We start from the raw sequence: 23,419 nt of genomic DNA on the forward strand, positions 1-23,419 counted from the left end.
GTATGTAAGATTTATCCTTGTTCTCCACACTGGCCCCTGCAATTGCAGTGGTGCAGGAGCTGCAGCCCAGCCCCAGCTTGCCCTGCCCATCAATAGGGAGCTGAGCAGAGCTGCACACCACACTCTTTAAGTGGAGCATGCAGATTGTCAGCCAATTCTGCTAACAAGCGGCAGAATTTATGTGCTCATGGACTAGTCACCACGTTAGAGATTTATGGTATTCTCCTTTCACGCTGTGCTGTTGCTACTGCTTTACAATTAGAGGGAAGCTGGCATTAAAAACATCTGCTACTTATGGTGGTCCATAGTTGCCAAACTTTTTGCTCTCATTCTGCTTTAGGCAGTTTGTGCAAAACCAAAGTATTTTGCAATCAGCTGATGTCTAGACTTCTGTAAGCAAATGTCATGAGTTGACCTAGAACTTTTCCACAGTATTTCCCCTTGTTGTTTCTGAAGGTCTTTTCCAATCTAGATGATATTATGATTCTATGATTTCAGCAGCATTAGCCAATACTCAAGTTAAAGTTGTTGGTTTTACTTTCACTGAGTGATAATGACAATATTATTTGATTCATACTGTATGGAGGAAAAGTAAAACTATATGATCATTTATTAAAAGTTACTTTTAGAATTAGTGTGTATAAGTAATTGTGAGCCAGGAATAACTTTTAGAATGGAGCCAGGATTTCCTGCTTGACAGCTGGGCTGAGTGATGAGCGTAAGGGGTCACAGCCTTTTCTAATTGAGGCTCCTACGTACGAACAGGGAGTGAACATGTTTTGGTCTTTTCATGCTATTGCTATTCTTAAACACTGCTGGTTGCCATCTAGAAACCCACCAGCATTGTGATATCTTGTTTAGATAACATCTTTTGTGGAAAATAATAAAAGGAGGGGATGATCGGGAAAGATTTGGGTGAGTCAGGAAATGATTGCAGTATACAGAAGCCTAAAATCCTATTGACTTTCAGATGCCAGAAAGGCCTGCTAATGTCTGCAAGATGAGTTTCTCATGGCTCTGCACTGACTGATGATAACATGTTGATCCTTATCCAGCGTGAGCTATCTACATCATCTTTCTCTACTGCTAAGCTCTCAGAGCAAACACTGCAACTGAGGGACAAAAGTAAGGTTTTCAGGCTTGTTTTGGGAAGAATCTTTCTCATCCACCACTGCAAGCTGTAGAGGAGATCGGGCTCACCAACAACTGTCTTCATCCTGCTCTGGAGCACAAGAAAACCGTGATTATCTGACAGCCATTAGTTCACCTGTAGTGGGAGGTAAGGATGGTAATTCCCCTCAAGAATATTTCACATCTTTTCTCTAACTCAACATAACATATTAATCTCTATTACCATTTTAACCATGCAAAACAGAAATGAGGGGATGCAACATTTTGCTCATTTCCCGTTCTCCAGTAACTGTAATTTACATTGAGCAGTAAATTGCCAGACAATTGAAAATAGCACAAAGTAAATGCTTCCTAAAATGCTTTAATATGAGAGCTAGTAGCTGTAATGTATGTTTCCTGTTAACTCGGTTCACTCTAAAGTGATAGTTAATTGGATAAGGAAGGTATGTATTCAAATATGCCTAAACTTAATAAACCTGTCTGGAGAGAAGGGCAGTATTAGTGGAAAGCCACAAACAGACCTTTTAGCTTGTTTGTGCAGTAAGCTTCATAAGCATCTTTGCTAACCATAAAACCTGTATGATTTAGGTGCCATTATTCATTTTGACAACGTGCAGACAAATTCTAGTAGTAGTGGAAAACCTAAAAATATTAAGTTTACTTAATAAAACCTATTAAAATGGGTGGCATGAAACTGAATTATTTCAGCTGGAATATATACACCGGGGAAAAGCAAGATCTTGAATATTCACATTACAGCTCATTGAAAAGGCAATGGGCTATGCAACAAGATTGACAACAAAGGGAAAAATGATGAGGAAAATTGCCTTACTTATCTGCTAGAGTGCTCTTGACTGCCAACTGTAATTTTATGGTTCATTATATAAAAAAATACCATTAATGTTAGTACTTGTGTATCATAATCATACAAAGAAGGGAAAAAGTTCATTGAAATGTGCTCCATTTTTAATCAAGACACTATAATTGTGTGTTTTTCAGGCACCATCAATTTCCATCAATTTTACTGCTGCAAAAATAATGTGCTGCTATAGTTCTTCCAAAGGTCAATTTCTGCATGAGGTATATCGACTGCAGGGATGTAAACTGTAAATAAACAGCTGCATAATTTATCTTCTTTGATATTACTTGATTCATCACGAGCTTTAGGTTGATCAGCAAAGAAAATGGAATCACTGCCTTGAAATTTCATGGTGCATCAGATAACTTAGAAATGATAGGGACTTTGGTTATATAAATGTTGCTATATGGAATGTCAGGCAGCAGCCAACGTTAGCATTGCAGAGCCAGTACTACACAGCAAATGTATCTGTCAACCTATTTGTGTGCTTTTACTAGTTTTGAAAATCCCAGAATGGATTGAGTTGTCTGGAGTACTGGCAGTTTCTCATTGCAATGTATGCTGTGCAGTGAGTGTTATCTGGTATTTACCCCAAAACTGCAACCATCTGAAAATTCAGTTCCTTGCACCTATGGGATAACAGTGGGGCTATTATGCCACGTACTTTGATGCTTTTTGTTTTGGTTGGTTGGTTTTTAAAGGGGACAGTGCTTGATACAGAGAAGTTTGGAGCATGCAGATAGTTTCGTGAGAACAAGTTTTCAGAATTAATAATGCTCGTGTTATTTCAGTACAGTGCCAAGGACCAAGAGTACTCAGAGGAGATTCTGTGCCCCAAGGACTTCCTTCTCAAGAACACGGAGATGATTCCCAAATGATATTTTCCCAGCTAGGGGCTGTTCAAGATGTCTTTATTCCATAGCTCTGTGATAGATAGGCCTTGAGAAACTGCTGCACTTTTCTCTTGGGAGCACGCTCTGAGTTTTCAAGCCTGGGTGTGTCAGTTTCTGCATAGACTTCACAATTGGCCACTGGAGAACGAAGGGTCCATGGCAGGTATCTTAGCGCAGACTCCAAAGTCTGTCTTTTGTCTTTTGGGACAGAGTTCTGAAGAGTGGTCTGTCCCCTTGCTTAAACAAGGAAGGCAGTGTTAAGTTTCTTAACCTCATCACACTGTCTGCTTCAGTCACAGCTTATTTGCATCACCTGGAAAAGGCAGTGGTAGACACTACAGCCACAAAGAAAATGATTTTCTCCCTATTATCTGTCTTTAACAAAAATCCCAGTAAGCTGGACAAGGCTTCTGCTGGGTAACTTATGTTAGTGCAAAGGGGTCATCAAGCCAGCATGGCTGGATCAGTACATTTTTGTAACATGTCATCTGTACTGGTGTAAGACGCTGTTAGAATTGCATTGCTTTGGTGACATATTACTTGATAAAATAAGATCAGCTGTCAAAAACCCATTCCAGTGTCTGAGGCACTCAATGTTTTGTTGGGGTAAAAGGTTCATTTTATTCCTGAAAAAAATGCATTATTCAGTATGGAGAATTGAAGGAAAGTCAGGCTGAAGCTGAGAGGCTTTATGGAGGCAGACAAGTCTTCCTGAGATCCCATTGCTTAGCCAGGGTGATAGGACCCAGAGCAGTTTCTGTCCCTGGAGGTGGTCCAGAACAGATGTGACACTGCGGGACATGGCCAGTGGGCATGGTGGGGATGGGTTGGGGCTGGACTTTGGGATCTCAGTGGTCTTTACCAACCTTAATGATTCCATGATTCTGTGATCTCCTGCAGCTCAATGGTAGGCCTGAATTAGCTGAAATAATGCACACATTTATGCCTATTTGGGCATAAATGTCACCACAGATCTAACACCTTCACAGCGTCCTACCCAGCAGCAGATGCTGAGCAGCAGTGCAGAACAGCATCTTCCTTTTCCTGCCCCAGCAGAAGGGAATGTCTGGGATAATGCCTTGCAAATCTCACCATGAAAACATGTCATTATTCCCAGTGTATGATTAGTTTTTCATGCTTCCCTTGTTATAAATACGTAACACATGCTACAGCAGAGAATGTGATAATGTATTCTAATGCGATCTTTAATGCTGATATTTAAAAACCTGTTCCTGAATAGCACAATTTAAGTTTCGCATGAATGTACAGCTACCATTTTTTCCAGTTTTAAAGCACGAAGTCTTTCAGGCAAAAGGTAGGCATTATGTCAATCCGCTTTTACTCCTTTCTTCCTATCAGTTATGTGCAGTTAAACATTTTCTTCACCTTCTAGGGGTAAAATGAATTATTCTAAAACAATACACACTGCAGTGTGTGTGTGTTGGTGAGTCAAAACGCCAACATTCTCATTTGTTTTCATCCCAGTTTTAAGTGATATTTTAGGAAGCAATCATAATAAAGAGAGCTGAAGGAGCTGAAGGAATTATTTCTCAGTTAGACAGCAGCCTGCTGTTATCTCTAATCTAAGAGGCACTGGATAGAGGTCATCGTTTGATCAATGAGGTGAATTTCATTTTATGATGCTGAAAACAGACAGAGAATGGTACAATCAAGTGCTTTCAAAAAGAAAACAGAAGCAGTAAGAGAGTGATGGAAGAACCATAACAAAAATAAACAGGTTTATTGCTATATTAAGCCTGTTTTACAAGGACTCTGTAGTGCAGAAAGAGGATGTCACCCAACTGGAGCCCCCCAAATAGACACAGGATTTATAAACACGTTAACTGCCCAGGACTGTCTTGTGAACAAATGGGGTTAATGCGGTACACTGCTACATTCAAAGATTATCTCTCATAAAGGATAAGCAATTGAGTTTCCACATTGAAGCAGTAATGCAATGCAACTTTCAGGAGTCCCCAGGCAGCAGTGCTGGCAGCACTGGCACTTCCTTGCTGTCCAAAGTGCAGTGGGTGCTTTTGGCCCTCTCCAGCTTTTGCAGGTGCTCGGGGTGCAACGTAAACTGGCCAGGTTTTACTTGCAGCACTGTCTGAAATGGATTGCAAGGCCTGAGTTAATCGTTTCCTATTGAGGTTTTATAGCTCATTCGGAATATTGAGCACAGGCATGTTGTCATGGTAATTGAGCAATTATTTCTTGTATAAATCTAGACCATATCATAGATGATCTTAAACCAGCATCTGCTCTTCCATTCAAGAGCAGTAAAAGGGACAGTGCATTCCTCATGCTTCTGATGTCCTGGTTACAAGCGGCTGTCCGGTAAGAAGTTAAAAATATTTCCCCACAAAATACTGAATTTCACAATAAACACAATTGATTACATCTATTTGAAATGATCCATTGTGGAGCATCACGGAGAAAGATAACTTTTGGCAGAGGAAGCGAGGCAACCAATATTGATAAAAGCAAGTAGATGAGCAGGAAGAGAAGATTGCTCATATACAGGGAAGGATAAAGGGATTTGATAAACGTATGGAGCAGAAAAAATGGACAACCATGTATCTGTCACGGTATCAGGAAATTGTATGATTCTGAGTGTCTGACTACTACTGGTGTCTCGGTTGTAAAAGAAAGTTGGGCTGGAGGAGTTCCTATGATTAAGATGGTAAGGGAGATTTATTTATTTTTTTTTTTTCCGAGAGGAAAACCTTACATTCTATCTGAGCAATCAGTGGGAAGTTAAAGAGCATCTGCTGTCAGCACAGATTAATCTGAAATTCCTTCACCTCTTCAGATCCTTGTGCATCAAATATTAGTTTGCATCAAAAATTGGAAGAGTGACTCAGAGATCTTGGGAGTTCATAAAACTACAAGAGCAAATCAAGGAAAATGCCTCCCATTTCTCTGGCCTGCAGACTTCAAAACCTGTAATTGTGCTGGAAGTCTTTGATCTCAACATTACTCTTCTGTCGACTTTGAAGTCAAAAGCGTAGGGTTATTGCACTGGGATCCTGATGTGTCAAGTGTTAATTCCCCGTAGCCACATTCAAGGCACACTGTATTAGCTACTGACCACTGAGTGCTAAAGGGTGTAACCACATGTAGAGTTTTCTTCCTGCTCAGGGTTTCACACATCAGTAGTTTCGGTACAAAGTTTGTTACTAACAGAGAGGTCACTGCAGGCCACTGATGCACAGGGCCTCAGGAATGTGTTTTCTGGGACAAATGAGCAGTTATATATATTTTAATAATCAATTGTTACAGCTGAGCAGGAGTTAAAACGATGTCAAAAACTGAATAGTAGCAAATGTTATTTTTGGAACCTAGGAGGGAGCCCAAGAAAGAGGAGGGATGGGCAGAGGCTGGCATATGGAGAGCTGTGCCTGCTGACCCCTGGCATGGGACCTGACTGCTGCAAGTTGGTACCAACATCTCCTTCATGCAGCAGATGCAAAAGAGAAAAATGGAAAGTGATTCATTCATATGGCTTGTAAAATATTTATTTTTGTGCTGTGTTTGAGGAGAATCAATCTCTGGAGAGCGTGAGGTTTCTCCAGCTCAGTCAAATTAGGTTGGAAGTAAGAGCTGATTGGGGTGAAATGGCACTGAGCTCTGATCACTAGAGGGGTGAGACCACAGCAGGACTGAGCCATGAGGTCCTGAGCTAGAACCTGCAGCTTTTGACTCCACTGGATGCAAACTGTTTAGATCTTTCAGTAGATTTGATCTTCAGTGACTTGCCTTAAGTGTTACGTTAAAGTGAGGTTAAATAATATCAGCACCAAAATGGTTTATTCTTTTTATTTCCAGCATTGTTTTCAGCATATGTTGAAGGAGAATACAGCAATGGGCACAGAAATTCTTGCTTTGTTCCTCCACAGATCCTCAGCATTGCTCCTAACTTTTGTCGTGCTGCAATGAAGCATCCCTGGAGTTCTGCAATGGTTCCTACGTGGCTGAGGTGGCTTTCTTAATTCAACCTCTTGAGCATCGATTGTTGAGTAGTTTCTTCATCATTAAAAGCTCGTCAAGGACAAGGTCTGAAATTACAAACACATAATGATAAAGCAGATTCAGCACATGCTGTGGCACTAAGCGACTAAGCAGTATCTACCTGGTCATCATTAATCTTTCATGGTGTAGCAGGAGTGGTGTGTAGGGAACAGGACTCCTCTGGGTTGATACAGCCCCTCACCAGGTCAGCACACAGGACGTCAGCTCCTTGCCCATGGCTGTAGTGACACAGACCCAGATTTACTTTCAAGTTAAAATGCTTTTTTAAGACTCTAAGTGAGCCTTTAGGTAAATTCACGAATGGCTGTTGTGAAGAGGGTCTCTAAAAATGGACTTTTAACATAGTTAAACTGAGAAATGTCTTATGGAATGTTGTCAGCTGTTTCTGACAATAAACAATCTTTACCTAGGGAGCAAAGCATTCGTGACAATGTCAATAAAGAACAGCTCTGACAGCAGCTTTGAGCATCAGCATAGATGCAGAATGCTGACTATTACTTGTGTTATCAATTGGTAACACCTTCCAGAAGCAAGATGTCTCTGTAGAAAGCTGAGGCTTTTATGAGCATCGTCATTTCCTGTCAGGTTTGACATGGTTGAGTCTGAATGAGTTTGAGGTTTTTGCTGTTGTTTAAATTTGTGATAACAGAAGCGAGCATCTTCTGAGGGATGGGTGCTGAAAAATGCGCTCTGTTCAAATAGAAATGTTTTCATGCTGCTGTTTCTTCTGAGTTTTGAGATCTGCAGATGACAAACCTTAAGTAACGGAGTGATTCTGCAAATTTTTTGGTACTAAAACAGTGCACATTCAGCTCATACAGAGACAGAGACTTATTACAAAGCTAAATATCTTTCTCTTTTAAAGCTCTGGAGTTCAGAAGCTCTGTGCAGTCACCACAGCCTTCAGATGCCCCAAGGGCACCAGCAGAAAGGAACGAGGGCAGCGAGAGCACAGGCAGCTGCGAGCACACTGCAATGTCATGCTGGTAGGAAACAATATTTAATTTTCCACACCATGAACAAAAATTCTCTGTATTCTGAATTTAATGTACATCAGTATATATTCCTGCTGTATTATTTCAGATACACGGTCTGTTGATGCATGCACAAAGACTTAATTTTTTTTTTTTTTTACCATTTCAGCTCTCTCGGTGTTTGATGATGAGCAAAATGTTGTAAGAGGACATATCACAGATTGTATGTCACAGATCACCACTGGCTTGTGTATGCCTCTGGTGGCAGAGGACAACAGTCTTGAGCTGCAGGGAATCATCATCACCAAATAATGGTTACTATTTCCTTAATCAAATGCTTGCTGGAGCAAGGAGCTGGTCTCCACATTTATCTGACAAAAAGAGAAGTCTGGCCAGAGTATTCAGTAGGGCCTTTGAGCCCATGGGCTTTATTCAGCCTTCATCCTGCTGGCTCTACCCTTTCCCATCCCAGGTCCAACAGCTGGCAGTGAGTGTTTCCAGAATGATCACCAACTTGAGTGGTGGTTTCTCCCACTTGCCATGCAGGGCTGATCACAGCAGGTGGGCTGTAGGCTGCAGTCCTTGACCACCTCCTGTGGGCACGCTGACCGTCCAGTGGGACCCACTGTTGTGCCTCCCTGTATCAGCACCCCAAGCAAAACGCAGATGGAGAGGAGCCTGGAGCTCCTTTCATCATGGGTCTCTCTGAATATTTACATCTGAGATATAAATCACACTAAACACATCACTCAATGTAATAGGTTCCTGTAATTAAACGAGTGCTTTATTGAATAAATTACCATGGTGGTAATTATGTGTGTAATACTCTTGCTATATCTCCAGCAATTCCATTGACTTTATTGCAGGTAAAGCAATGCCTTTGTCTATTTTCATAATGCTTGAAATGCTAATAGTGAGTTGTCCAAGAGTCCTTAAAAATGTTGCTGCTATTAGTGTTAGTGCAATATTGACATAACATTATTCTTAATGTTTTCTGCTTAAGCACAGTACAGTGGCACCCTCTGTTAGCTTTGGAAACACAAATTTGCCTGTACAAGGAATGGGGCTTGGTATATGCAAGAAACACAGGTAATGTAGTAGGAAAATATTGATTTACTCTATGATGTCCCCAAATTGATTTTTCTTGATAGAATGGAGAAACAGACATTATCTGCTTCCAATCAGAAAGAGCCTCTATGAAAATGGTTGCAGAATTAGCATATAGCTGAGGATAACTTTATAGTGTTGGCCTTACATTTTGTACATTAATCGATACTTAATAAGTTCACAATTTTTCCTTTCCTTCGGCTGAGTTATTTATATAAGCACTCAGGTACAAGTACTCACTTGTTAGATGGTCACATTAAATTCCAGTAGAGTTGTACTTTTATTTACTGCTTTCTCCAACATAGCCACACCTCCCCAAACATTACAGAGCTACATTGATTCCTGCAGTATCATCTCCTAGTTTGTTGAGTGTGCATGGTGACTGATTGTCCCTCGATACCTCAGGAAGCCCTAAAAGATACAAGAATGTAGTCTGAAATCGGCTATGACTTCATTAAGTTACTGCCACATCTGGGAAATAATACAAGATGGTTGGGAATTTCTTGACGATTCTTTTACAACTGAAAAAAAAAAAAAAAAAAAAAAAAAAGCTGATTTGCCAAAATAAAAACTGTTTGCTAAGCAGAATTTGATTCCACATATCCAATTAAGAACTAAAAGAAGCCAGTGCAACAGCAGGTTGACACTGTTAACTGAAGACTGTGCTTTTTCTTGTGATGGCAATTTTTCAAAATTTTAATGAATTTATAGTTTTAAAAAAGAAAGTTGAAACCAATTAATTTGACTGAGCTGACAAAAGCTGGTGGTGGGGAGGAGCTGATTGGAAATGTGAGATTTACACCGTTGCATCCTGAATGCCATTTTTCTTCCATCTGTGCTGGGAACTTTCCCACTGTGCTCCAGGCTCCACAGACCCCTTAACCTCTGCTCAGTTGAGAAACTGGTGAAAAAAAATCCGAATCTCCATCTAGAAGCCATTAACAGTCACTTTTCCTCCTTCCATCTTCTGGTTGATGATCTGTTGAGGTCCCAGGGCATGAGTGAGCCCAAGTAACCCCAAAGGCTCACTCCTCCCTTCTTCACTTCTGGCTGGCACCTTGTGTGATTCCAGTCACACATCTGGATGCCATGATATCATTTAAGAATTCAATTAACACTGTAATGTAATAATAAGTCTGCTCTGTCTCATTTAATTATCGAACTTGCATGTTTCTTGACCTACCAGCCTCCTTGACAGAGGCTCAGGGGCTCTCTGGACCCAGGCACAGCTCACACCAGCCCTTCTGTGGTCCTGCTTTGCTCTGCAGAGCATCTCCTCTTTGTCTCAGTCCTCTGAACTGCACATTTTCGCAATGAACTGACATTAATGCATGTCTAACGATGGCTTTCCTTGAGATTGACATTACTGTAATATCAGGTTCCTGTCAGGTTAGTTTGAAAAACACATAGGAAACACTTGAATTACTTTAAGTAAAATCTGAAACTATCCAATTAATAACATAAAAAAAATCTATTTGCACTTTCACTCAGTAGGGTGCAGGAAGGATAGCAGAGTGTTTTACTGTGCTTTGAGAAGCCGAGCAAATGACTTCTCCAAGTAAAAGATAGCAGCTTTCTACAGAAATTCACAGTATTTCTCTGTTCAATGCTGCATGAAAATACACGAGCTTTGTTTGAATATAGAAATGAAGAAATAATTTATCAAGCAAACTTCAAGAATTTCTATTGCTTTGGGAACATTCTTCTTTTTTGGCATAGCTTTACAGATCTGCTGTCTGATGGAGAGATCTAAGATGGGCGAGGAAATATTTTCCTTCATTTTATGATAAAGGGAAGAAAGAAAATCTAAGCATTAAGATGCCAACGTGTGTTTTATCTACTTCAGTTCTGCCTGAGAGAACCAGATTCAAGAGAACAGCTTCACCTTTGCTGAAGTTATTGTCTCACCTCCTCCACCCCTTCTCACAAGTTTTCCTCTGTTTTTTCTTCGCTCCTTTGTAATTTACCTTTCAGAGGAGAGTGAAGCATCTGCTCTCTGAGGTGACAATGCATTACACAGAAATCAATGCCATCAAGCACCAGAGAGCCCTGGGTCTGACGGACCAAGGGGAATAGTTTTCAGGGTGATGTTCTGTAAGTGCAGAGAGATATTTATGTGCCTTTAAAACTTACACAGTGCCTCGTGGTATCTAAACACATCTTAAAAATCTGCAGCTAGATGGCTATCAATAGAGAACACCAACAGATCTTGGCATGGCAGGCACTGACAGACAGAAGGTGTTCAGAAGCAGAAGCCACTTCTCCAAACTTGTCTCTTCTCCTTCATCCTGGATAAGTACATCTGAATTAGACACACTTAGCTAATGGCAGAGATGCTCCAACAGGAGTACCCTCACTCTGTGTAGCAGAGATTGCTCAGAAGTTACATTTGGTACACGCACCTGCTATGACAATATTATTGTGACATGTATGTCAGCATCTCATTGTGATCCTGTCATTAAATTTCTCAGTAGAGCCACAATGTTAATAATAGATGAAGTAATTGAGCTATTGTTTTTCCTTGTCTGTACTTTCCTCTACAGATTGCTGCTGTACTCTGCAGGAAAACTGCCTGAGACTTTGTGACTATAATTGTTCTGAAGATTATGTTTTTAGCAGGGTGGATGCATTTAGGTTAGGCTGAGCAGCGCACTGTATTTGTTGTAGGAACAAATGGATGGGTAGAAAGAGACTAATATATATATATATTATATCCTTGCAGTTTGAGGAGAAAATGTGATTATGTATTTTCTTTAGCAAAACATAAGAATCAATAATTCTTCAAGGTATGGATCAGCAGCCGAGGGCTACAGCTGCCACCTAGAAGAAATAAAACGTAAAGTGTCAGGAATTATTTGACTTCCAACACCATGGTCAGATTATATCCTTGACCCAATAAATGGAAAGGTCATAGTTAAGAAAAACTGAAAGTAGCTACTGCTTTAAACAGCAAATATAAAGGGTATTTAGCTCAGTAAAAGTTTCAAAAAATGGAAATAGGCATTTGGCATCACTGCCTCCTGGCTTTCTGGGCCTGGACATGGGCACTTGAAGGAAGTCTGCAGCCTCCAGGGCATCTCTTCATCTCTCTTTCTGTTCCTGTTTTTAATCAGAGATTGAATGTAGTGAACCCAGGTGGCACTCCCTGCTCTACATTAACACAGCAGGACTGCACCAGGAGACCCAGGGAGCTCCCAGGTACTACAGAGCTCCTCTCCCTGAATTACTCCAGATTGATAAAACAGAAAATCATTTTCCATTTTAAATATTTAAGTTAAGCAACTTGATAGCACGGGCAATGAGGACTGGTAAGTAAGTCTCATCCAATATCGTGAACAGGAGAGTGACAAACTGTGGTAATACCTCAAAGGAAGGTCAGCACTCCAAACAAATTACTTTGGAGCCTTCAGCTCAGGCGTTCGTTCTCCAAAGCAGGAATATATGGTGGGGACAAAATTTAAGGATATGAAGTCATTCAGCCTCGGAGCCTGACTTCATGATAGAGAGGGGCACTGAATTCCACAGCTTGATTGCAAACCATAAATAGAGCATGTGTGCCGCATTGAATACATGGCCTAATTTCATTTATATTGAGAACGCATCTGGAATAGGAAACATGACAGCAATGGCTACGTAACACATGTAATTAAAAAAAATTGTTTATAACGCTCATTTTGGAGCTGAAAATTAATTTTTCAAAACATTTCCTTCAGAATTGGTGTTTCATTTCAAAAATATTTTCGCTGTTCTGAATCTTCTTTTTGTTTTTGGGGTTTTGTTTTGTTTTGTTTTTTTGGTGTTTTTTTTCTGAAATGAAGTTGTCTTCACATTGCTTTTTCTCTCACTCTGCTTTTCACATTTCCACTTTTCAGGGCTCTCCATTGCACTGGGAATAGAATGGTTTTGCTATTCCTGTTTCCAAATAAAATTTCGTTCTGTGCTGTGGGGACCAATGTGGCAGCTGGACATCCAGATGATGTGATTTGCTCTATTCATCATTTTCCCACAAATATCTTCATCTGTGCCCCAGAAAATTCAATATATAAACCCATGGAAAAGCCTCGTATTTAGTTTTCATTTTTCATGGGGGGAAGACATGGATTAGGACCAAAGCATAATTAACTCCAGGTTTGGCTGCTTGAGTGTAGCTGCAGGGATGTGAGCACTGGTGCCAACTGAAGGGCTGTGGTTTTCTGTTCTTTGTTCATGTCTTTGTCTCCTTGATTGAACTTTAGGTCCCAGCTGTGTCCCTGGGGACACCTGAGGGCAGTGGATTTTCTGTTCCACAATGAAGACTGCTTCTTTTGGGAAAGAGGAAATAACAGCGAAGCAACAAAAAATAAATCTGGAACAAGTCCACTTTCAATAGCTTTAATGTTCTGCTCTTCCAGAAGGAAAAAAAGTCATGAAAAATGAGAAAGATACTTCTCAGATGTATTCACTAAAGAAATTCACTGCAAAGGAGGTGGAATTATAAAGCAGGACTTTCAGATGAAACCTGCTTTTTTTTTTTTCCTGGACTGTTTAGCACCAGGAAATCTGTTCTGATATCTGTGTGCTGAGTCAGTCAGCTCCCCAGCTGCAGCCTGATCCCCCCACTGCACTCACTGCAGACTTCAGTGAAGGATGGGTTTGGTGGAGGAACCTCCTCTGGAGGAACAGCTCCAGCTGGCCAGGATAAGGGAGGCTGAAGATCCAAACAGGAGGTGAGATTGGGCTGAAAACTACCAAAATCCAAGCTCTGCCTCTGTAAGGAAGAACAGAGCCTACAGTTATGTTAGTGAAGTAGTGAACATTGCACTGAAAATGGAAATCACTTCACCTTTTGTGTCGCTCCTTAATATTATTCCATAGGCACTGAGAAAAGAGAGAGTGTATGGGAGAAGGCCCTAAGAGCCCTCTGAGTGCACTGATATTGTGGCAGCCTTCAGAAGTTTGACAATTCCCAATGTGCTGTTTAATAAAACCTGGCATGGATCAGTACAGCAATCCACCTGTCTTTGCTCAGCGCTGTGGATGACATCAACAGGGTTTGAGTTGTTCTTGTCACAGCGAAGACTCTTTTTGATGCCTGCATGGCTCTAAAGGCTCACTGGAAATTCACGCTGACTGGCACGGAGGCACTGAGGTCTATTTTCTATCTATCTGAATACTCAATAGATTTTCATGTTGTTCTTAAATCAGTTACGCATTTACATATATCCATTTCTGGATGGTTACAGCTCTCAGATGCCATGCTGGGAGCATCATATCCTTCTGTATGCTGTGGGGCAGCTGGTGATGGTGGGACCCACACATCCTGACTGCAGCACTGCCCAGACGCAGCCACCTCCTCTCTTCTGCTTATTAAACAGCATTCATCACAGCACAGCTAATGCAGCATGCAGTGAAGTCGGTGTTTGTGCAAGCATACAAAGATATACACCCAAACTATTTTTCCAACACTGCTTTTAGCATTTGCCCATTGCTGAACTTAATACACAGGCAGGCACTGCTATTTTTAGAGCATTTCTTGCCACACATTCTGGACACACTGGGAACAGTATCTTTTTATTGTGTTTCAAACATCTACAAATATTAGAAGAAATACACAACTAAGAGCACGCACTCAGCAACAGCCACAATCTGGCTTTACTTTTGGTATTGTTTTGTTATTATCTTAATGATACAGTTTCCTTGCAGACAAAAGAGAATGAGTTTGGTGTGTGCTCCGTGCATATGAATACTATTGGCAGAATCTATTTCTTTTACCTTTAGTAAGAAAGGGAGCAAAATATGAAGAAATATCATGGCATTTATAGGCTAACAGAACTAGGATTTTGCTTTTTTGGTTGCTTTTTTTTTTTTTTCTTTTTTTCTTTTTTCCTTTCTGTTGCTTGAGTCAGTGGCATTTGGGGCTCAACATATGCTGGTTTAGCTTCGTGAAAGGCTATGGAGTGCCTGTGCTGATCTTGGGAGGGGTACAGGGAGCTTGGCAGGGTAGTTGCAGTGGAAATTACATGACATTTTGTATTCAGGACACGTACAGTGGCACTTGCAACATTATTGTTCATAGGCACACCCTGTGGTTTCCTGCTCTGCTCTCCTGATGCTCTGAGGGCAATGCAGGGCTGGAAGGGGGCATTTTGCACAAGTTCCTTATGCCTCGGAACAACCCTACAGGAATACCTACGTTAGTGAAGCCACGCAAAGACAAACTGACACAGCGAGGCTGTAAGAGTGCAGCAGAGGACGACCACAGTTCAAGGAGAGGCTGGGTTCTAACAGCCATGGTATCCTCAGGTCTAAAGGATCAAGATTTAGCAGCATTTGATGGACTCCAGCCCCTGACGAGGTGCTTATGAGACTACAGAATAGGGCCTAAATTAGTAATCAGGCACAATGAGGAATAAAGTCTCCGGAGAGAAGAGGAAATTTAAGACTAGAAAAGGATGAAGAACAGAAAAGAAAATGAGAACAGGTGATGCAATCTAAGATCAAACAAAATCTACATGTTTGTCTTACTGCTGGTACTTATTTCACAGGCTTTGCTGATGTCATGTACTCCTCCACCATAAAAAGCTGCTCACAGTTACAGTGATGTTTCTAGAAGGTGAGTATATGTATGTCAGGAGAAAAAATAACACTTGCATTGAAGGATGATTTAAGATTATTCTTCCACACTTCTGTATAAGATTGGATCTATTGTAACCTTCCTAAACCTTTGTTACCTTTGTAATTTAAACTGACAGGTTAAATGCTAATGCAATTGATAGGGGTGAACAACTGGTCAAGGAACAACCTGATCTGACTGTATAATGCATTGGAGAATTGCAAAAATATGCAGGTCAGATGTAATTTTGACAGAAAATGGCTCGCTGCAAGGGTTTATGTTTCCCTGGATAGTCTTAAAAAGAGTTGGACTCTAGTAAGTACCACATTGCTTGATAAAAATACAAAGTTAAACTTAATGGAAAAAATCCAAGTTCTGAATATCCTCAGATTTCATTATCAGTTTTTATTGGAGCCAAGGTAATAAGATTATAGAATTAAAAGAAAAGTTATACCCATTTTCTTCAGCCCAGCACTTCTAATGCGCAAAAAGAAAGCGGCACTCATTTCTCACCATAAATATACACTGAAAACTACCTGTAAAAAGAAGTTGTCTCTGACCACGTACAGCCTGATTTGGTCCTTATTGAAGCAGAAATTCTGTTACTTCAACAGGCACTAGGTCACAGCAATTACTGCTAACAGTAGATAAAAAGACATTGTCTCATGCATTAATCCTGAGTTAATGGTTTTCCACTTGGCACAGCATAAATGGTTGTTGAGTGAGAGCAGGGTGTGAATCCAGGTGTTCCTATATTAATTGGGTGCCTCGAGCAGCTGCCTGCAGAAGCAGCCTCTCTTTTCAGGTTTAACACAGGTTCAGGTGAAATGGAAACACCTGGGAGGACAGAGGGCAGTTCTGAGATTCCTCCTGACCTGCAGGTTTCTATCACCATGCTGGGGAAGTAGCTGCTCTTCTTGGAAACTTCCCATCAAGAAGAGTGTGGGTGAATCCACAGTTTGTCATCGCTGACATTATAGTGATGTGTTTTTGGTAGGAGAGTGTTCAAAAGAGCATTCATTTGCTTTGTTTATAAACTCTGAAATGCCAGAAATTGCTCAGCCTGTGCCAGCACCCAGCACTCCCCAGCTGAAGAGGTGGGAAGGAGCTCCTCTGACAACCCACAAGCAGGTAATAAACAGAGCAGCACAGAGAGAGAAAGAATGGACAGATAAGCTCCTTAAAAAAAAAAAAAAAAACAAAAAAAAAAACAAACAACAAAACAAAACCCCAAACCCTTATTTTAAATATTTTACTATTATTTTACTATGTTTTCTTTTTTCAGAGGAAACTTCAGGGTTGAGTTTCTCCTTTAGACGCTGCAAGTGCTCCCTGTATTCTACTGTTCAACCATGTAAGTGCTTATAAAAGAAAACAGAAATGTGAATTGCCTCAGTGCTATTAAATACTTTAAAAATAATAATTCGGGGATTCCTGTATGAGATGGAGCTGTCCCTCACTGCTTTAACCTGTGGAGTAGGTTAGCATAACATGGAATCAATTATTGTACAAGACATATAAAACTGTCAGGTTTAATACTTAACTGCAGTATTTGCCTTCAATGTTTGATTTCCAATCACATGTGTGAAGCTCCAGAAAGACAGAGATATCGGATATCTTTGGTGGAAGAAATGACTTTGAGTACCCCTAGTTCCAAAGGGAAATCTCAATGAGAACAGGAACAGCAGTCCTTTTTTAATCAAATATTTCCCGGTCCCTTAAAGTAAAGTAACACAGAATACAAACTGCAGAACAAATATTAAGTTTCTATTCTGCATTGTCATAGTTGAGACGCTATCTTATTTCTTTCTCAGCTTGTCTGGAAGCAGCTCTGCTTTATCTGGGACATTCTTCCCATTCTTTTCCTTTTTTCTTAATTTTATTTCTGTACACAGAAAAAATCAGAAACACAGAAGAACTGCCTTGACTTTCACGGCTCTTCTAATGCTTACAACTAACCTTTGTTATATTATTTATTATACACAATGGAAATAATTATTACAGTCTTTCCTCTGTCATGTGCTTTATTACGTGACCTTGTTATGGCCAAGGTTGCAATCTGACAATGCTCATTGCATCAGCAGCGGTGACTACTGGCAGGGAGTCCTTGGTTTGGGACTCTAAAACTGATGGATTAAACAGCATTAAGGACAGTGAAGTGCTACGGTAATGGACACTGTAATATTTCAAAATATCTCACAAGTAGAACCAAAACAATCCATTGGGCCTCTCAAATCATGCAGGGTCTGGTTGGAAGCTCTCGGTCACTTGACAGCTGCGGTGTATCGCTGTAAGTCCAGAAGCACTTGCTGCCTGTAGTCCATAATAACTTGGTAACAAAGAGCGATAACAGTATGAAGTGGAAGAGATATTCATCTTGGCATATTTCAATCTAGAAGTCACAGTCCTGGATTGATTCATTCTCTGAAGAATAAACCTCCTCTTAAGAAAAAAAAAATAGAAAAGGAAAAGTTTAAAGAAACCAAGATTTATCCTCAAGATCACTACTCGTTTTCTTTTAGAAATTACATTCTAGACAATAAGTGATCACAGACCTGTGAATTGGATTTTAACTTTCAGGCAACATATTAGGGCTATAACAAAATTTGAGGACTAATATCATAGCAAAATAACTGTAATGCTTCAAGGCTGTAATAACCATCTCGTTTTTATCATCCATACTACCATCAGGCCAAGAAACGGTGAATTCCTTTAACGTTATTCTGCCATAACCTTTAACTATATGCATTATTTCAAACATCCGAAATAATACTTTATACGGCACAACAGAATAATACATTTGCCACTCACTGCACACCACAGTTGGCTGAACCCAGATGAGTACAAATGCTTAAATCTGCTGTGCATATCGTAGATATACATCTATTCCTTCTATTGTGCTGTGGAATGACCTTTATGTGATAAGAAAGTTGAAGGAACATTAGAAAACATAAGGTTTGTACTTAAAGTCAACGAAGGCTCTTTCAGTTATATCATCATTATAAAACTGTACTGCTTATCCAGTTTTGGGAGGGCTGTACTTGGCTGGCTCACACGCACTTTATGTGGAACCTACAGCATAAATACTCTGTGGGTTCAGTATAAGAATATGTTTGTGATATACCTTTCTGGTGTCCTTTGTGTTCTTTCATGAAGTGTTTATTCCTGTTATATCAAGTAGGTGCTAATGCATAACACCAACACCATACATAGAGCATCTTGATAAATAATCATGTGTATGCTCCAGCGGTTTTGCGCATAAATGCTCCTATATATAAGTTACTACAGCCCAGGGCCCTGAATGGATCAAATTTGTAAACACATCACTATATTTCTTACCTCTGTTGAAGTATATTATGATAGCAGTGCTGGCATTTATCTAGACTGTTGATATAAAGGTTTCTAGCCACACGAGCAATGCATATTGCATTCTGAAATTCTGTAATAAACTGCTTGAAATATTACCAGAGACAGAGCATGCTGGAAAACATTGAGTGAGCCCCGAGGTGAAATAGTTCCTACTGAGTACAGAGTGCTTTGGATCAGGCCTTAGAGGATACTACCTATAAAATAACACGTTTGAAGAACTTAATTGTGATTTCCTCAATGTCACCGTGTCACTCTGAAAACCGGATGCTTTAGTTCAATGAAAGGTCTCAGCAGCGCAGTACAGCTTTTTGTTAAAGTTTAACTGCTTCAAAGAATTTGGAAATGTCATTTCTATGAAATCGGGCATCGCCTTGAGTTGTACTAAAGGACTTCATGTCACTGTGAGCATGTGAACACAGTGGCAAGGCTCTGGTTCTTCAATTTGGTGGGACCGGCTTTATGCTTCTGTAGGAAACTTGCCCAAGAGATCTTAGCTTCCAAAATCTGCTTAGAGCATCAGCCTTCACCACAGGGTGCCAAGGAAGAGGCCCTGGTGTTCAGCCTGAATGAAAAATAATAGAGCTCCAAAGCTTTTATAATGTTGTTCCACATCTCCTCTGCTACAGCGCACAGCTGGTGGTGACACGGGAATGAGATCCCAGCAAATCGAGGTTTATTGGAATATTTTTCAACTGCGCTAAGGAAAAGGGATTCAGACAGAAAGGAGACAGACGCAGCACAAGGGGCAGCTACTCTCCTACTGGGTAAGCAAAAAGTTATTGGACTTCAGTCTAATTTTTCTGTGATTTCTTCTGTGACCTTTTACAAGCTACACAGAGTCTGCCCAAGGAAATAGCAAAATGATTTCTATTGGCTTCAATGGGTGAGAGATTAAGGTTCTAATTTCTCTTTGAATCAGTGTTCTCATTAGTAAATTACCAGCCTCAAAGCTTAATGTTTCCAATGCTCTTCAGTATCCTTGAAGGGAAATTGATACTGGAATGTTAACTGTCCTCATTGCCAACAGCCATATAGCATACAAATCTAGATTAATATGAGCATTTCAGTGGTGATGACAGCACTGTAAAATCCATACCTATGTTCCCACTACCCTAGAAGAACTAGACAAGAGTCAAAGAGATTAAACGTAATAGCTAAAGAGAAAGCTGATTTCTCAGCAGGTGCCTTGTATTTCCTGCAGGTTTTGCTACAGTTTAAGACAGATTTTCATTTGCTGTCATCAGAGACTCTACTAAACTACGAATTTCATTCACAGAGTTAATCAGCAAGTTCACTTTGCCTGGATTTTAAATTTCTGGAGCTGAATGTTCACTTTGTTACAGCACTTAAGGGCTTATAATGTCCAAACAGCATTATGAACCTCAAGCTCAAGGAACAGTAAAAGTTGTTCATGCTCATGTTCAGTGGTCATCTTCTGTATAAACGCCCAAAAGGAAAAAGGTGAAAATTTCAGAGTACCCTTCAGTGGAGAAGAAACTAAAAGACTTATGGGGAATTTTCTGGTGAGCTTAGTATTTCAAAGAAGGACAACTCGGAACAGTTTCCAGCACAAGATCTTTAAATCTGAGTGATGCAGTGGGCTTATTTTGTTATCCTGGATATTAATTAACGATTAGCAGATTGTGGAAAACATATGCCTATAGTTTTTAGCCTTACTTAAGATAAGAATGGCATTTAACCTAGTTAGATGTTCTAATAGCAGTTTTTGTTATACTGTTGTTTTGTTTTTTTTTTGTCATTTGATGTTTGCATCAGAACAAAGGTTTTGTATTTGTATGGGAACTGCTGAATCACGGCCTGAACCTCTGATTGACCACCTGAGGCAAGCAATGAGTCAGCTGTAGGAGCACAGCTGAAGGCAATTCACCTGTGTTACCAGAAGGGGTAGAGCCTAGCTCCACCTCTCCTAGATCCCATTTAAGTGCTGACTGCCACTAAGGAAGGATCTCTTCCTGGAGATTGCTGCTTGTGGGGTTTATTGTGAGCCTACAACATTGGTGAGTGTTTTTCATTTATTCTCTTTTTACTGCGATAATCCTATTTAGCCTAACCTCTGTAAACTTACTGATTGTACACCTATTGATTGTACAATATTGTTTAAGTGTTGTGTGCTAGACTCACTAGAGTACTCCAAACTCTGTAGCTGTGATTTTGGATCAGGTGCTAAAAGGAACATCCTCAAAACCTCAACTCAGATGTCTCCAAACCCTGGAGTTATTGGCTGTTTTGTTGGCTGAGCAGGTGAGCCTACATCACAGATGATGACATTTCTCATAAAGTCTCCATAAACTTATTGGAGGAGTGCTTAGAAAGCAGCTGCTTTCCTTTCCCAGTGTGTGACCTTTAACCTGTAGCCACCATAACCACGCTTACGACAGAGCACTAAATCATTCCTTGCACCCTTACTCTTGGAAAACGCAAACTAGATATAGCTATTGTGGAATCCACTGTTGGAATAAATACCTATCTCCCTCATCCCACACTATGCTTCAAAACAACCTCATTTTGCCATCACCAATTAAAAGTCCATCCTTGCTCTATCTCGCATATGGCAATTCATACTCACCCTTTCAAACTATCTACACAATTCCAATACACTCCTCTTAGCCCTCTGTGCATACAATTAACCCACTCTTTGACTCGTGAGTTATCCAGAATCCCCCAGTGGTAGATTCAATTGTGTATTGGGTGAATGGGTGACTGGTGCTATGCATAAATTTTGTAACAAATGACTTCATCCCTTTATTAGTGATAATTAGAATGGTAATTCTTAGACTGTGACAGATGGTGCAGATATTTTGGAAGACATCTAGAATCTAGGCAGCAGATAAACAATATTTAAAAAATATTAGTGATATCTAAATTGAAAATCTAAATTGTGTAGAAGTCAGAACAGGCTTCAAAACCTAAGGGACAAAATTCGAGCATGTGAGGTAGATAAAGATATACAAGCCTTGAAAGATTAACAGCCTGTCTGGTATGGTCATGCTGCTGTCATTGTTGGGATAAGAGGTACCCACCTGTCTATACAGGTGTTTTATTTTCCCTTGGTCAAAACACACCTTGGGGCACAATCTTGAGCTGACAGTGCTGTTCTCAGGAGAAACAAGCAGATGCTTCAGCAGATCTTTCTCTTTTACACTGGCATGACACACGATATAAATCATAACCCTTCTTTCTGCCTACTATTACGTAGTACCATCAGTGATGGAATATTATTATTTGCAACAACCATTCGTGTGCTGTCTGCACCATCTGAATGTCCCAGCTGGAACTGCATAGGTTAAGGCCTCAAATCAATCCTTCCTGCTAACAGCCTGGGGATCAGGAAAGTGAGTTTCCCACAGAAGGAGAATTCTGACTATCTAAAAGTATGAAAAGGGTACAGACCTGACAAGTTTCATTTATTTCATTCCTCACACTTCTGATTTTGTCTGTTCAGCACCTCAGGCAATTATTTTAGCACTAAATGCAACAGCGCACATACACTCATACCTTGTACAAAAAGTTTCTTCATAAATATCTCAGCCACACAAGCCCATCAATAGCTCTCTGTGAGAGGGGGTTGAAGGTGTGCATCCACTAGCATTTCTTGGCAATGAGTCCTTATAGCTTCATCCCTGTGAGAATAGAATGTGCCTTTTCAGTAGATTAAAAAAGAAACCTCCATCTTCGCTGCAGAGTATCACTTGACACGCTTGTTGATTTACTCAACTTATTTTTCATTCCATAATTCTTCCAGGCTGTGTTCAAATGATCTCACCCTGCATTTGTTTGATGAAGGTTACCAATCTGGAAAATCCATCTACTTCCACCTTCATTATTATGACTGATATTTCTGCTGCTCTGTTTACCTGCCTTTAATTTACTCCAAGGCTAACATTTGTTTTTGGCCTCATCCACGAGGGATCCAGCAATACCCTTCCCCCCTGTCCCCACCTAGGCAGTGAGAACTTCTGCAAGACAAATGAATCCTTGGCTTTGCAATAGTGTAATGTTCTCATCAGTGTAACTTCTCATCTAGTAGCATCAAGAACTGTGGAAATACTGAGTGATCAGGACAACTCTAACTGACCTTCAGTGGTCACTGATTTCAGCCACAGCTTGAGAAGTTGAGCAGGAGAACCATTTCAAATTGGTGCAAAGCAAACATGAGCAACTGCTCAGCTTTAGTGCTCGCTACCCCAACAACAGTTCTGGATTAATTTCTAGTCCCAGGGGCCAGCAGGCAACATGGGCAGAGCAAAATCATTCCTTAGTATTTTAAAAGCCATCTATTTAAAAAAAAAAGTGTTTTATGCTGAATTAAAACTCATCCAAACTATTCAACCTGACCATATGTCTTCACCACTAGCATTGTACGTGTCATCTGTTGTTTCACCACCTGTTAATCTGTCTGTGCTCTAGCTGTAGATTTGATTTATAAAGATGCCTATATCTT

General features: G+C 40.3%; 3 long non-coding RNA genes across 5 annotated transcripts in view; 1 reads left to right on the top strand and 2 right to left on the bottom strand.

Annotated features, from left to right (window-relative positions):
* Positions 1-897: 897 nt before the first annotated feature.
* On the top strand, positions 898-22,480 carry LOC149916466 (uncharacterized). Of its 3 annotated transcripts, none has more exons than XR_016470159.1 (7): positions 898-1,279; positions 6,229-6,939; positions 7,781-7,901; positions 15,521-15,588; positions 16,874-16,942; positions 19,584-19,721; positions 20,734-22,480. It is a non-coding gene; the product is annotated as an uncharacterized LOC149916466 (long non-coding RNA). The 3 variants fall into 3 exon arrangements; XR_016470160.1 differs by having other exon boundaries at positions 6,229-6,862; XR_016470161.1 differs by having other exon boundaries at positions 6,783-6,939.
* Positions 6,850-10,617, bottom strand: LOC149916467 (uncharacterized). The gene is made up of 3 exons (XR_016470162.1): positions 9,237-10,617; positions 7,016-7,133; positions 6,850-6,941 (listed from the first exon to the last, which is right to left on the bottom strand). It is a non-coding gene; the product is annotated as an uncharacterized LOC149916467 (long non-coding RNA).
* LOC116236852 (uncharacterized) overlaps positions 16,826-23,419 on the bottom strand; it is an 89,343-nt gene continuing 82,749 nt past the window's right edge. The window contains exons 6-7 of the long non-coding RNA XR_016470152.1: positions 22,474-22,598; positions 16,826-18,030 (exon numbers count right to left, since the gene is read on the bottom strand). This is a non-coding gene — a long non-coding RNA (uncharacterized LOC116236852). The remainder of the gene's footprint in view (positions 18,031-22,473; positions 22,599-23,419) is intronic.

This window comes from Phasianus colchicus, chromosome 11 (assembly GCF_987193195.1).
Source record: "Phasianus colchicus chromosome 11, bPhaCol1.hap1.1, whole genome shotgun sequence".
NCBI classification, from domain to species: domain Eukaryota; kingdom Metazoa; phylum Chordata; class Aves; order Galliformes; family Phasianidae; genus Phasianus; species Phasianus colchicus.